This window comes from Canis aureus, chromosome 28, assembly GCF_053574225.1.
Source record: "Canis aureus isolate CA01 chromosome 28, VMU_Caureus_v.1.0, whole genome shotgun sequence".
NCBI classification, from domain to species: domain Eukaryota; kingdom Metazoa; phylum Chordata; class Mammalia; order Carnivora; family Canidae; genus Canis; species Canis aureus.
In genome coordinates, this window is record NC_135638.1 from 12423839 (window position 1) to 12436658 (window position 12820).

Consider the following 12820-nt stretch of genomic DNA (forward strand, 5'->3'; position numbering starts at 1 on the left):
CATAATATTTATAACAATATTACTCAAAAAATCTGAAATATACACAATAAAAATTCCATCAACAAAAAATTGATGTTTTTTATCTTATGCATAAAGTAAAATACAGCAAAGATAATTATTAGGCTACTGATCCATACAACAACATGAATGAATCTCACAGACATTTTTTTGAATGAAAGAATTGATACGATGTGGATTGCATGATTCCATTTATACAAATAGAAAAAGGTTATATATAAAATATTTATATTTATGTACTCATATAATAGACAGAAATTTAATTCCTAATAATGGAAATCATAAGGGTGGACCATAAGAAGTGGAGGCAGCGCCTGCCTTTGGATCAGGTCAGGATCCCAAGGTCCTGATATTGATCCCCACCTTAGGCTCCCTGCTAAGCAAAGAGCCTGCTTCTCCCTCTGCCTGATGCTCCCCATCCTTGCGCTCTCTCTTTCTCTCTCTCAAAAAATAAATAAATAAATAAATAAATAGTCCTTAACATATATGTAATAGTAAAATAAAATGTTATACATTCTTATTGAATAACATTTATTTTATTTTCTTCCATATTAAAATGTGAAATCTATAAAATTCAATTTGATAGGGAAATTAATGTTTACAAACAACCATTCAAGGAAACATAATCTTGTATTCTTGCGTGCACATATTATCCTTTATCCATAGGAGCAAGAAGTGAGACTCTTGTCTGTTGTTTCACAATGTGTATGAGAATATATTAAGAACCGCTAAAAAAAAAAAAAAAAAGAACTGCTGAGCCAAAACATTATATATATAGTCTCTTTCTGTTACATTTACTGACCCTAATGCCATCTGTCCTGAACTGAATGCTCAGAATTGTCCGTAGGTAGTTTATTTATGAATGATGTACCATATAAATTATATCAAATAGATAGCATAAATTTCCCCAAATTAGTCAAGTAAGACCCCCCCCCCTCCCAGTTTTGGGTCTTAATATCAGCTCGGCTACCAAAAAAGATTGATTGACCATATATGCTTTGAATCTCAGAGCATGAAACCTGACTCTAGAAAATGAACCATATTAATTCAAAACTTAATGTATTCTTATGACACATTTATTCTAATGATCTTAAATTATCAGTATATATTTAGAATATTAAAAATATATAATCACCTGTGTAAGGTATCATTTAGTTTAAAATATAAAATATTATCAATAGAGTCAAAGTTGTTACAGCTAACCACCTAGTATATCTCCCTTTTTAACTCTTCAGAGATAATCTCTAAAGTTTTGTTGATTAGCATTCCAATGCAACATTTTTACTTTCAGTAATTATATATATATATATGCACACACATATACATGTGTGTATTATGTGTATATGCACACATATATATTTGTATATGTCTGAACATGTGTAGAAAATTTTTAAAATTTTAAATTTATCATATATTTAATGACATTTACTCAGCTGAAAGCATAAGTTGTTTATCTTTACTTTTGGCTAGTTCTGAAATATAACTGATTAAAGCTATCATTAATCTGAGTATTGCTTTAGTCACATCTCATCCATATGACTCCTTACTTTTGCATTTTTATGATGCTTTATTTTTTTAAGATTTTATTTATTCATTCATGAGAGACACAGAGAAAGAGAGAGAGGCAGAGACACAGGCAGAGGGAGAAGCAGGCTTCATGCAGGGAGACTGACATGGAACTCGATCCCGGGTCTCCAGGATCAGGCCCTGGGCTGAAGGTGGCGCCAAACCACTGAACCACCCGGGGCTGTCCTATGATGCTTTAAATATTCTGAAAGTATGTGTTTATATTTTTTACCTAAGACTTTTAAACTATTCATTTGGATTGAAGTGCTTGGTTTCCTATATTTATTATTAATTTCTTATTTCACTGTATTAGCATCCAACAGTTCAAGGTATTCATTATTTCTATGAGAAATATATAAGGCTCCTTTGGATATAATATACAATAATTTTTTGAAGGTTTTATTTATTTGAGAGAGACAGAGATAAAAAGAGAGTACAGGCAGGAGGAGAGGGAGAAGTAGGCTCCCAAGTGAGCAGGGAGCCAGATGTGGGGCTGGATGCCAGGACCCTGGGATCGTGAACTGAACTGAAGGCAGACATTTAATTGACTGAGCCACTTAGGTGCTCAGAATAATTTTAATAAATGTCTCTATGGACACTTGAAAAAGTGTAATTTTAGTTTTCAACATTTAAAGTTTAAATTAATCTCAATTATATCTAACTGTGCTGTTGCAACTAGGTAACTTGAGAATGAGCATGCTCAACACAAGAAAATGCGAGGAAAGTGTCAAGAGCAACACTGAAATTTTTTCCCCAAACTATTAACATACATCCAATCAGTCAAAGAGTCTTAATTCTTCTAAGGGTTTCTTTTTTTTTAAGATTTTATTTATTCATGAAAGACACAGAGAGAAAGGCAGAGGAGGGAGATGCAGGCTCCCTGTGAGGAGCCTGATGTGGGAATCAATCCTGGGAGTCCAGGATCACGTTCTGAGCTGATGGCAGACATTCAACCACTGAGCCACCCATATGTCCCATCCTCTAAGGGTTTCTAATACTGGATATGACAGTTCTAAGATCCATAATTTACTTCTAACTTTTTCAGGATTTATTTGGGAAGAAGCTAGCAACCAGACTTAGGTCATAATGTTGCCATTTACTGACTTTTTCACTATTAGATTTTCAAATATTGAATCATCCTTGTAATTACTGAATAAAATGAACTTCTTCAAGACTGAGTTTTTAATGTATTGGCAGATACAATTTCATGATAATTTACTTAGAAGTTTTGTATCTAGATTCACAGTAAGACTAGCATGCAGTTTTCCCTACACTTTCACCTCATTCAAATGCTAATGTTATACGATGTTTAAAAAATGTCATACACTTTCTTTTTTCCATTGTGAGAAATAGCTTTAGAAAGTGAACATTTTTTCTCTTCTTAAACTATTTAATTTATTCACATTTTATTGATTTTTTATCAGTAATTTTAGTGACTATTGATATGTTCAGAGTTCTAATCCTGTTTAAATAATTTCAAATAGTAGTTTTTTAGAATATTTCTTATTTCATTAAAGCTTTCAAAAGTATTATCATTAGTTATTCAGAACATTATTCAAAACATTTTCTTATAATAGTTAAACCCTCTTCAACTACAGGTAAATCTTTAAAAATATTTCTAATTCTGTTATTTGTACTCCTTATTTTTTCATCTTGACCACTGAGACTTAAAGTTGTCTATTTACTAGTATCCCCATAGATATTTTTTAAAAATGATCTCTATTTGTGTATGTTCTCTGGTCTGGGTTTTCTATCAAATTCTGGTTTTACTGAATTTCCAAACTTCTCTATCTTTTTGGGCATTTTCTCTTGCTCCTTTCCAAAATTCTTGAGCCATTAGAAACGACAAATACCCACTATTTGCTTCGACGTGAATGGAACTGGAGGGTATTATGCTGAGTGAAATAAGTCAATCAGAGAAGGACAAACATTATATGGTCTCATTCACTTGGGGAATATAAAACATAGTGAAAGGGAATAAAGGAGAAAGGAAAGAAAATGAGTGGGCCAAATGATTTTCTAACTTATTTTTAAACTTTCTTTACATTTCAATAAATGTAATTCTGATATAAATATTCATTTAATTGCCAGTCTAGTTGCATCTTACATGCTATATTTTAAATTTTCATTATAAATGTTTCATAATTTTACTGATTTTAAAAATTTAATACTTTTAAGTATGATTTTATCTGTAAATTTGTGAAATATCCGGGCTACATTTATTCTTTTATTTCTAATGTTTTTTTTTTATCATATCCAGAAAGTAGAGTCTGAATGATAATGTTTCTATGGAATAATGAATTTTTTCAATATTCTAAAAATGCTTTAAAAGTAAGACTCTTTACTTGATTGCATTCATGTTTGTGCATAATTCAATTAGTACAGTCTTATTAAGTGTATTGTTCCTAAATTGTGTCTTTAATATTCTGGCATGTTGGAGCTATTGATTTTAGGAACTTTCTTTTTTCCAAAATACCCCACTAAATTTCTTGCTATGATTATTACATTTACTTGTTTTCATACAGGTTGACATTATGTGCTACCTCCCAAGTGAACTAGAATAATATCTAACAAGACTGGAATTAGACTGTGTGGGTTAAGAGCATAGCTCCACCACTTTCTAGTTGTATGATCTTTGGCAGGTTAATTATACTCTATCCCTCAGTTTCCTCATGCATAAAAGGAGTTTAATAAGAACACCTAAAGTTTGTTAAGTGGATTAAATAAATATAATAGCACTAAATACTGCCTGGAATACAATAGGTGCTATATACAAGTGTAATCTATATTGTATTTTTGTACATATATACACAAAAATATATATGTGTGCATGGTATTTTATATGCATATATGAAAGCAAGTACATGATTTTTACATGTTTGAAAAACTATTTTTCTTTATTATTTAACACTTTCTTCCTATAAAGTATAGTTGACACATAAAATTATATTTAATGTGTACTACATGATGATTTAATATATGTATGCTTTGTGAAAGGATGCACACCACTGAGTTAATTAAAACCTTCATGACCTCATATATTTACCTTTTTTTTTTCTTTTTGGTGAGAAAACAAGTTCTATTCTAATATCAAATTTCAATTACAAAAAACAGTATTATCAATGATAGTCACCATGTTTATACATCGGATCCTCAAATCTTATTCATCTTATAACTAAAAGTCTGTACCCTTTCATGAACTTATCCCTATTTCTCCCATCCCTTAGTCCCTGGCCACCACCATATACTTTCTATGCATATCAGTTCAAATTCTTTTTTTATTTCTCCAAATAAGTGATATCATATAGTAAATTGATTCTGTCTGAATTATTACCCTTAGCATAATGCTCTCAAGATTCATCTATGTTGTCACAAATGGCAGAATTTTCCTCTTTTTTGAGGCTGAGTAATATTTTACTGTGTATGTTTGTGTATAATTAACATAACAAAGAAAGAGCAAGTAAATGGTATTAAACATCAATATATACTAGTAACACTTGTGAGTCATACTCTCTTCTGTAAATATGTTATACTTCAAATTAAGCTTATTTTGTAAAAGTTAAATACAGATGAACTCTACCATCTGAGTTTATCCTATTAATGAAAACTCAGCTAGAATAGCAAAACCATTTAATGTGTTACTTAAATTCCAGTGAATTAGTTGTGACATCTGCACTGTTATGTTCAAGAAAATCTTAAGGTTAAAATCTAGACTTAAAGAAGAGTGTCCAGATTACTTAGCATTTTACAAGTGGCAAAGAAGATTTGAGAATTGGTATGCTTGTGGTGAACAGTATCTCAGGTTTTAACTAGCTCTTTTTTCTTAATTCCTTACAGGAAGATTATTTTTAATGGACAAATTGTTGGACAATACACACATTGTTTTCTAGGATGTCAGAAAGACCTGTGTTATAATTTTTTATTCCTTGTGTGTCTTCTCTCTTTGATGGGGAAGAAGAGAATGTGTCTTACTCATTGTTGCGCTACAATGAGTTGGCAAGGTCTAGGTTTAATATACATTCTTGAATAAAATTTTAATGTCATCACATTTACCTTGGAAAATTCTTTACCAAATTCTAAGTGCTTCTGAAATTATCTGCTGATAATTCAAAAAATCACATTAGTTAAGCCAAGTTAAATGTGGTTGACATAATTCTAGTCTGAGTACAGAAACAGTCTTCCTAACTGTACTGGTTTCTATCACACTTTTTGAATATTTTAGTTTTAATGTGAACTAATATAAAAATTACCCATGCTAATCAAATTTTCTTTACATCATGCATGTGCCACTTTTGTCAAGACAAACAGAAATCTGAGAAAACTCACTAAAGTCTTCTAAAGATCCTGTAGACAAGCCACTAAAGAATTCCTGAATAAGCATCTCATTAATAATCTTACCAATTTATTTATTGGTTAGTTCATTAAGTTTATGCATGAGCAATCCTGCTGTTCTTGCAAACAATTTACAAAAGTCTTCTAATGAAGCACGTCAAATTAGTAAGGCATTCATCAATTAAATAAAGCTCCACCACTACTTTCCACAGATTGATATGAACTCTGAATGCCTTACCTAGTCACAAAATTGGATAAATTCAAGTCCAATTAAATGAAATAAACTTTGTCTCTCCAGTATTATCTTTTATCCAAAACTAGTTGATAAGTTGTGTGCCTGCGCTATGGTACCTAAAATATGCATTACACTTCAATTAATTATATATATATATAATCAATTTTATATATATATAATCAATTATTGTGATTACATAAAAATGTTATTAACAAGAATTAAATATTAATTGGTGCTTAGGATGCCAAAGGCATTGATTTTGTGTTACATCTAAATTTTACATTTTCATTTTGTAGATGAATCAACTGAAACCCACCTAATGTAGTAGCTTTATCAAGCTTATGCAACTAGACAGTGGCAGAACTGGAAACTGACTGCAGATCCATTCATTCCTGTATTCATTTACAGACAACATGGTCTAGTGGCAATACCACCACTATTAGTAGGATTATTTTTCCCACCACATTAACTAGACAATAAAATGCAACTATTTTAATACACATATGTGTAAATTTTCATTGTCTTAATACTTTTCCTAAACAATGATCACTCTTGAATGGTTAAATGTAACTGAAGAAATAGAAGCTATTTCCACATTAAGTGTATATGAACAGACTCCCTGATAAAGTTCAGTCCTTGTTCTGCACAGAGCCTGAAACCTCAATCTCTCCTATGGACACAAGACCAGGATGAACACCTTTGTTTAAAAATAACTTCTATTTCCTCCTTTTTTTTTTTTCTTGTACATTTCTCCTTTAAATGACCATAAAATCTGATATAAAAAATTGTTTTGGCCATCCAATTTAGATGCCCTCTATACATTTAGCACTCCCTCAGTCTTGAGGAGAATCTGAAAGAGAAGTTTTGTATAAAAACCTTACTGAAGGGATCCCTGGGTGGCGCAGCGGTTTGGCGCCTGCCTTTGGCCCAGGGCGCGATCCTGGAGACCCGGGATCGAGTCCCACGTCGGGCTCCCGGTGCATGGAGCCTGCTTCTCCCTCTGCCTATGTCTCTGCCTCTCTCTCTCTCTCTCTGTGTGACTATCATAAATAAATAAAAATTTTAAAAAAAACCTTACTGAAAAGAATGAAAGGAAATTTTTAATAACATAGAGAATGATGCATGGAACTCTCTTGGCCTATTTAAGTTCTTACCAGTTTTGGAAATGTGCTTCATTGTTTTTACTTGTAGATTTACTAAAAGGTAATTTTTTACTAGTTTCAGAAGACTTACAGACATGCAAATTCTGTACTAAAATATTTTTCCCTGAGGAGAGTGGAAAACAAAGTGATTATAAGTTGTAATGAAACTTAATAGACTTTTATTCTATTTTTGTATTAAATGGCTTATCGAAGGCTTAATTAGGCTTTGCAAATGCATCTGAATCTTCAAATATACCAAGCACATGTGTGATTCCAAGTATTTGACCTTTTTTGCTAAACTTTATTTATAAGTTCTGAATTTCTAGCTCTTCAGATCATTGAAAGGAATGGAGTTGAATGTTTGATAAATACAGATTAAATGTGTTAGGTGACATAGGCTGTCTGACTCCATTCCTAACCAATGAACATGTACATTCCGGCAGAATTAAAATCCATAAATGTTCCACCAACACATAGTAAAACTGTTTGATTTTCTCATTCGATGGAGCAAAGCTGAGCTTGATCAAACAACTACCCAGCAGGCTCTCCTCCTCCCTCCCCCAACCAATCCTCTTTGATTTTTCTAGGTCCATTTCTACAGCTCGGCCACAAATTGGAAGTTGGATTGATTCATTTCACCCTAGGATTGTTCAGATAGGTCACACAGGTGGCTTGGCTTTGATTCTTCCTTTTATTTTTGGCACTGGGATTAGTTCTTTTCTGTTCCTATCACCACTCGTTATCTCCCCCACTGAGTTTCGTTTTCTTCTGAAGCTCAGATACTTAAAGCAGGATAAGATTTTTTTTACTTCACTGTTTTTATCATCTCAACAATATATCTATCTGTAATGGGAACCCACCTGTGATTTACACCACTAGAACTAAAACTTAACTGTCCATGAAATTTATTGTATATTGTTTGATTCATTTACACCATGCTATGCAGACTCTGCGTTAAATTGTAAATTTGCCTTCACATTGTTTTCAGAGTGAATCATTGGTCATAGTTCATATGCAAATATGAAGTTAGCTGGCTCTTCTCTGAGAAATTTTTATTGCTTCATAAAATTTAGAGTTTGAGATGCTCTGAAATTCCTTTCACCCTCCTGAAGGGTCATGTTTAATTCTTCACTTGGGAAATATGTTTAGTTATTCTAGTCAAACTCTAGTAAGATAATTATGTTCAAAATCTCTTTTATTTTTTTTTAAATGGAAAAGTTTCCTGCCATATATTATGCTAATTATAAGTTGATCAAGCAACATGAAATCTCCAACTAGGCAGAAATTCAGGTGTGGCCTATTTCAGAGTTGAATCCTCTTTTACTGCTGCTTAGATTGATGCCTGGAACAACCAGTGCTTCACCCTGGGACTACTTTAAGAACTTGCTAATTGGCATATATCACCCCAGTCTAGCTTTCTTTCTATCCTGTTGTTCAATAGCCCATTAGCAACTATTGTATTCCATTAATACCTATTTTAGTAAAGAACTAAAAAAAAAATAAAAAATAAAAAAAGCAAAAAAAAAAGCCTTGTTGTGGAGAGCCTGTAGTTTCTTAGAGCACTATTACATTTACTCTATTTGTTACGTGAAATACATGACTGGCTACATTTTCGAGTAACAAATATATAGCTATTTGAATTTGAGGGTAGATTACTTTAGCGTGATTATGTACCTGTATTTTCCTTTACTTATTATTATCATAGGAAAAAACCTATTCTTGCAAATGTACTTATTAAATGCAAATCAACTTAAATTAAGGAGAATGTGTTTAGGTTCTGTTTGATAGGTGGTTCTGTAATACATAGGTTGTATACTTGAATTTTTTAAAAACATTAAGCTTTGGATAAAGATTATGACAAAGATCAGGCATATACTTAGCTAAAAGGAAAACACTGTCAGAGGACACAGTGTACTTGTTCTAAATTTTAATACTGGAATAGACAGTATTCACTCCATAAATCGGTCTTTAGGCATACCAACTGCATAAACATTTTACGGTTGATATTTGTTAGCCTCACTGTACCTATACTATTTAACTTAACACATGAGTCATAAAAACTCATCATTTCCCTAGTTTATAGTATGTCCTTGATAAGTGTGATTCCTTCTGATTCATTACAATTTTTCAGTGTGGATTTTATTTGAACAATTTTAAATATCATGTCAAATATTTGAGTTCCAAGAGTTTGAAGATGGGTGACTGTATGCTGTGAATGTGAGTACACAAAAACTCCCATTATTAATACTGCCTACATTTCTGTCCACCTTTTCAGCTTTAATTCTCAGCACTTCTAAACAGCTCTTGAGAACTACAGAGGTTCAGAAGAGTGCATAATGATCATGATCATGCTGGTGTTAAAGTATGTTCTATTATAGTCTTTAATAGAGGTTCTGTACTGTATTTCAGGTTCAAAAATATTACCAGAATCCTCTGATTTTGTTCATTCTCACATTCTTAGAGCCCAAGGCAGTTTCTTAAAATATAAGTAATCAAGTCTTTAGCTATCAACTGTTTCACATTCTTTTGTACCATACTTAATTTGCCCCTGGTTTTGAGTGCTGGTCACTGACATGAAGTTAAGAAAAAAAATACACTAAGTTGTTTTTAGAAACCTTCACAGTTAAATCTACTTTTCAATAGGCATTTTAGAATATGATGTGTTACTCAATATTGTCAAGTTGATGCCTAACACTGGAGACTATTGTAAAAGGATTCTGATTTTGAAGAAGGAAAACCTTTTTCTTATAAATACTGAGTAGTATATACTAGCTTAATTTTACTTAAAAACCATTAATGAGATTTCAAAACAAGTAAAGTAATAGCATAATAGGTTAGCAGAGAGTTGGAATGGAGGGAGTTAAGAGTTAAGTTTATGGTGAACCTTTGCAAAACAAAGTAAGGGTGCCCAGTTTACAAGTCATTGTTCTTACCAATAATGAGAGGATCTCAATCCACTTTAACCATTCTTTCTGATGAAAATAATTTTAACTTGCTTGACTTCCACAACTCAGAATGATCACAAAAATGAATGTAGAACTGAGAATCATATTTCTGGATTAGGTTGGCACTTGAAATAATACATCCACATTACCTTATAAAGGATGTTATCTTAATATTCTTCGTTTATAGACACAGAAACTAAGACACAGAGATATAAAGTAACATGGCTAAATCTGATGTCTCTCTTTCTTCTGATGCATTACTGACAATAGACTGAAGAAATGGGGAAAAACCAACCCTCACAAAACAGTAAGACTTATTTACATCAGCATTAAGCAATACAAAAACATAATAAATAATGTTAAAATAACAAAGGGATTCGATTTAATAACCACAAACTTTATTTAAAAACCTAGGAATTGGGATCCCTAGGTGGCGCAGCGGTTTGGCGCCTGCCTTCGGCCTAGGGCGCGATCCTGGAGACCCGGGATCGAATCCCACGTCGGGCTCCCAGTGCATGGAGCCTGCTTCTCCCTCTGCCTGTGTCTCTGCCTCTCTCTCTCTCTCTCTCTGTGACTATCATAAATAAATAAAAATTAAAAAAAAAAAACCTAGGAATTACTTTAACCAAGAATATACAAGATCTCCATGTATTAACTCTTTTAACTTTAATAAAAAACATACAAAACATTGTGAACAAATTGACTGACATTTCACGATTTGGAATGGAACACTATTACCTGAAATCTCTATGTTAGTAGACAAAATTTTCATTTTATAGTTAAAAGAAAGGGAGGAAGGAATATAAATATTTTGTAAAGATTTATTTGAGAAAGAGACAGAGAATATGAGGGGAGGAGCAAAAATCTCAAATCAAGTCCCTGCTGAGTGCAGTCCCACATGGGGCTCAATCCAGGGAATCATGTTATCATGACCTGAGCCAAAATCAAGAGTTGGATACTAAAATGACTAATCCGCCCAGGCGCCCCAAGAATGTAATTTTTGAGTACTTTAAGACTTAAATTTTCTATACTAGATTCTGTTAGAAATTATTAAAATCAATATTTTGTGTAGGCAATAGAAATGGCATTTGACTACTCTACACTTCAAATGTTCTAAAGTCCATTAAAGAATTTTAAAATGAAGTAACAAAACCTGATCTCACCCATCCCTAATTATCTACATGATATTGTTCCATGTCTTCATTTCCACTATGCATCCTTTACTAAATAGTATAGCCACACTTTAGATGTCTTCATCGTTCTAAATTTCCATATCAAGACTAAAATTCAATATTCTCTTCTTTGACTATTCTTTTGTGTTCTCTCTTTAAGTTCAGCATTCTCTAAAATCCACCTTCACAGTCAACATTCTTTCTTATTTGCACATTCATCTCTCTGCTTGCTATACTCATAGTTCTAACCAGTCTGGATGTTCATCTGCCATTTTAGCAACATACGTTTAGTATGTAAGACCACTTACCTTCCTATCATTTTTATTTTTTTTAAGATTTTATTTATTATTTGAGAAAGTGAGTGAGCAAGAGAGCATGAGCAGGAGGAGGAGCAGAGGGAGAAGGAGAAGCAGACTCCCCACTGAGCAGGTTGCCTGATGCAGGGCTCCATTTGGGGGACTTCAGGATCATGACCTGAGCCAAAGGCAGTGCTTCACCAACTGAGCCATCTACGTGCCCCTCTATCATTTTTATACTGATCATTTTGCCCCAATCTCTGCTTTTCTATTCTAGTGCATAACAATGTTAGAGAAAGGTGTATGAGGCCATGGTCATTAGTTTTCTCAAAGGACAACCACTGATGATAGAATCAGTCTCATGGAAGGAGGCAAGTCCCAAGGTTAACTGGTAGAACTAAGAGTTGAATTAGTTAATTTGGGAATAACAAAATAGATTAAGTCAGGATATAACAATTAGAAGAAATGAACAGAGAGGGAAAGAGAGAAAACAAACAAGCAAAGATACAGAGAAAACAGGCAGAACCTTATTTTCTCAATCTCAGAATTTAAAATCCCAAGATCCTAACACTACTAGATAAAATATGTGGGCCTATATCAAGGGTGGTCTGCTCATATTCCACTCCTGGCCTGTATGATCCTTACCTGAAGCTTCAATGAAATATAAGTTCAGCAGAAAGTACTAGGTACAACTCAGTGCAGAACTGTATCTGTTTTAAATAGTCTGGGAAGAAAGTTTGGGAAGTAGTTTGGGAAGAATATATGCTGCAAAAAATAAATGAGGTACATGAAGACTAAGAATATGATTAATGTATAAATGAGCTAACTTCAACCTGTCCTCTATAAAGAATATCCTGATACTGCTATTTAATTGCTTATTGGATTATCTTTACTTAGAGCCAGTGTTATTAAAGTATTTATTATGGAGTGATATAACCATTTTATTTAACTTGTCTCTACCAGCATTAATGTTTAGGAGGAAACTCAAAATTGGCAAAAGGCAAATAGATGCTCACTCCTTTAGTACTCCAAGCAAGTATTTGGAGTATAGGTAAATGCTAACAGGATTAATCTCCCTATCCTTAGCAACACCATGGAAAATTGATTTTATTCA

At 32.8% G+C, this 12820-nt stretch overlaps 1 protein-coding gene across 9 annotated transcripts in view; it reads right to left on the bottom strand.

Moving 5' to 3' along the window:
- The window catches only part of LOC144300414 (zinc finger protein 385C-like), a 453807-nt gene that overhangs the window by 234090 nt on the left and 206897 nt on the right, over nt 1-12820 (bottom strand). The gene's annotated exons all lie outside the window — the stretch shown is intronic.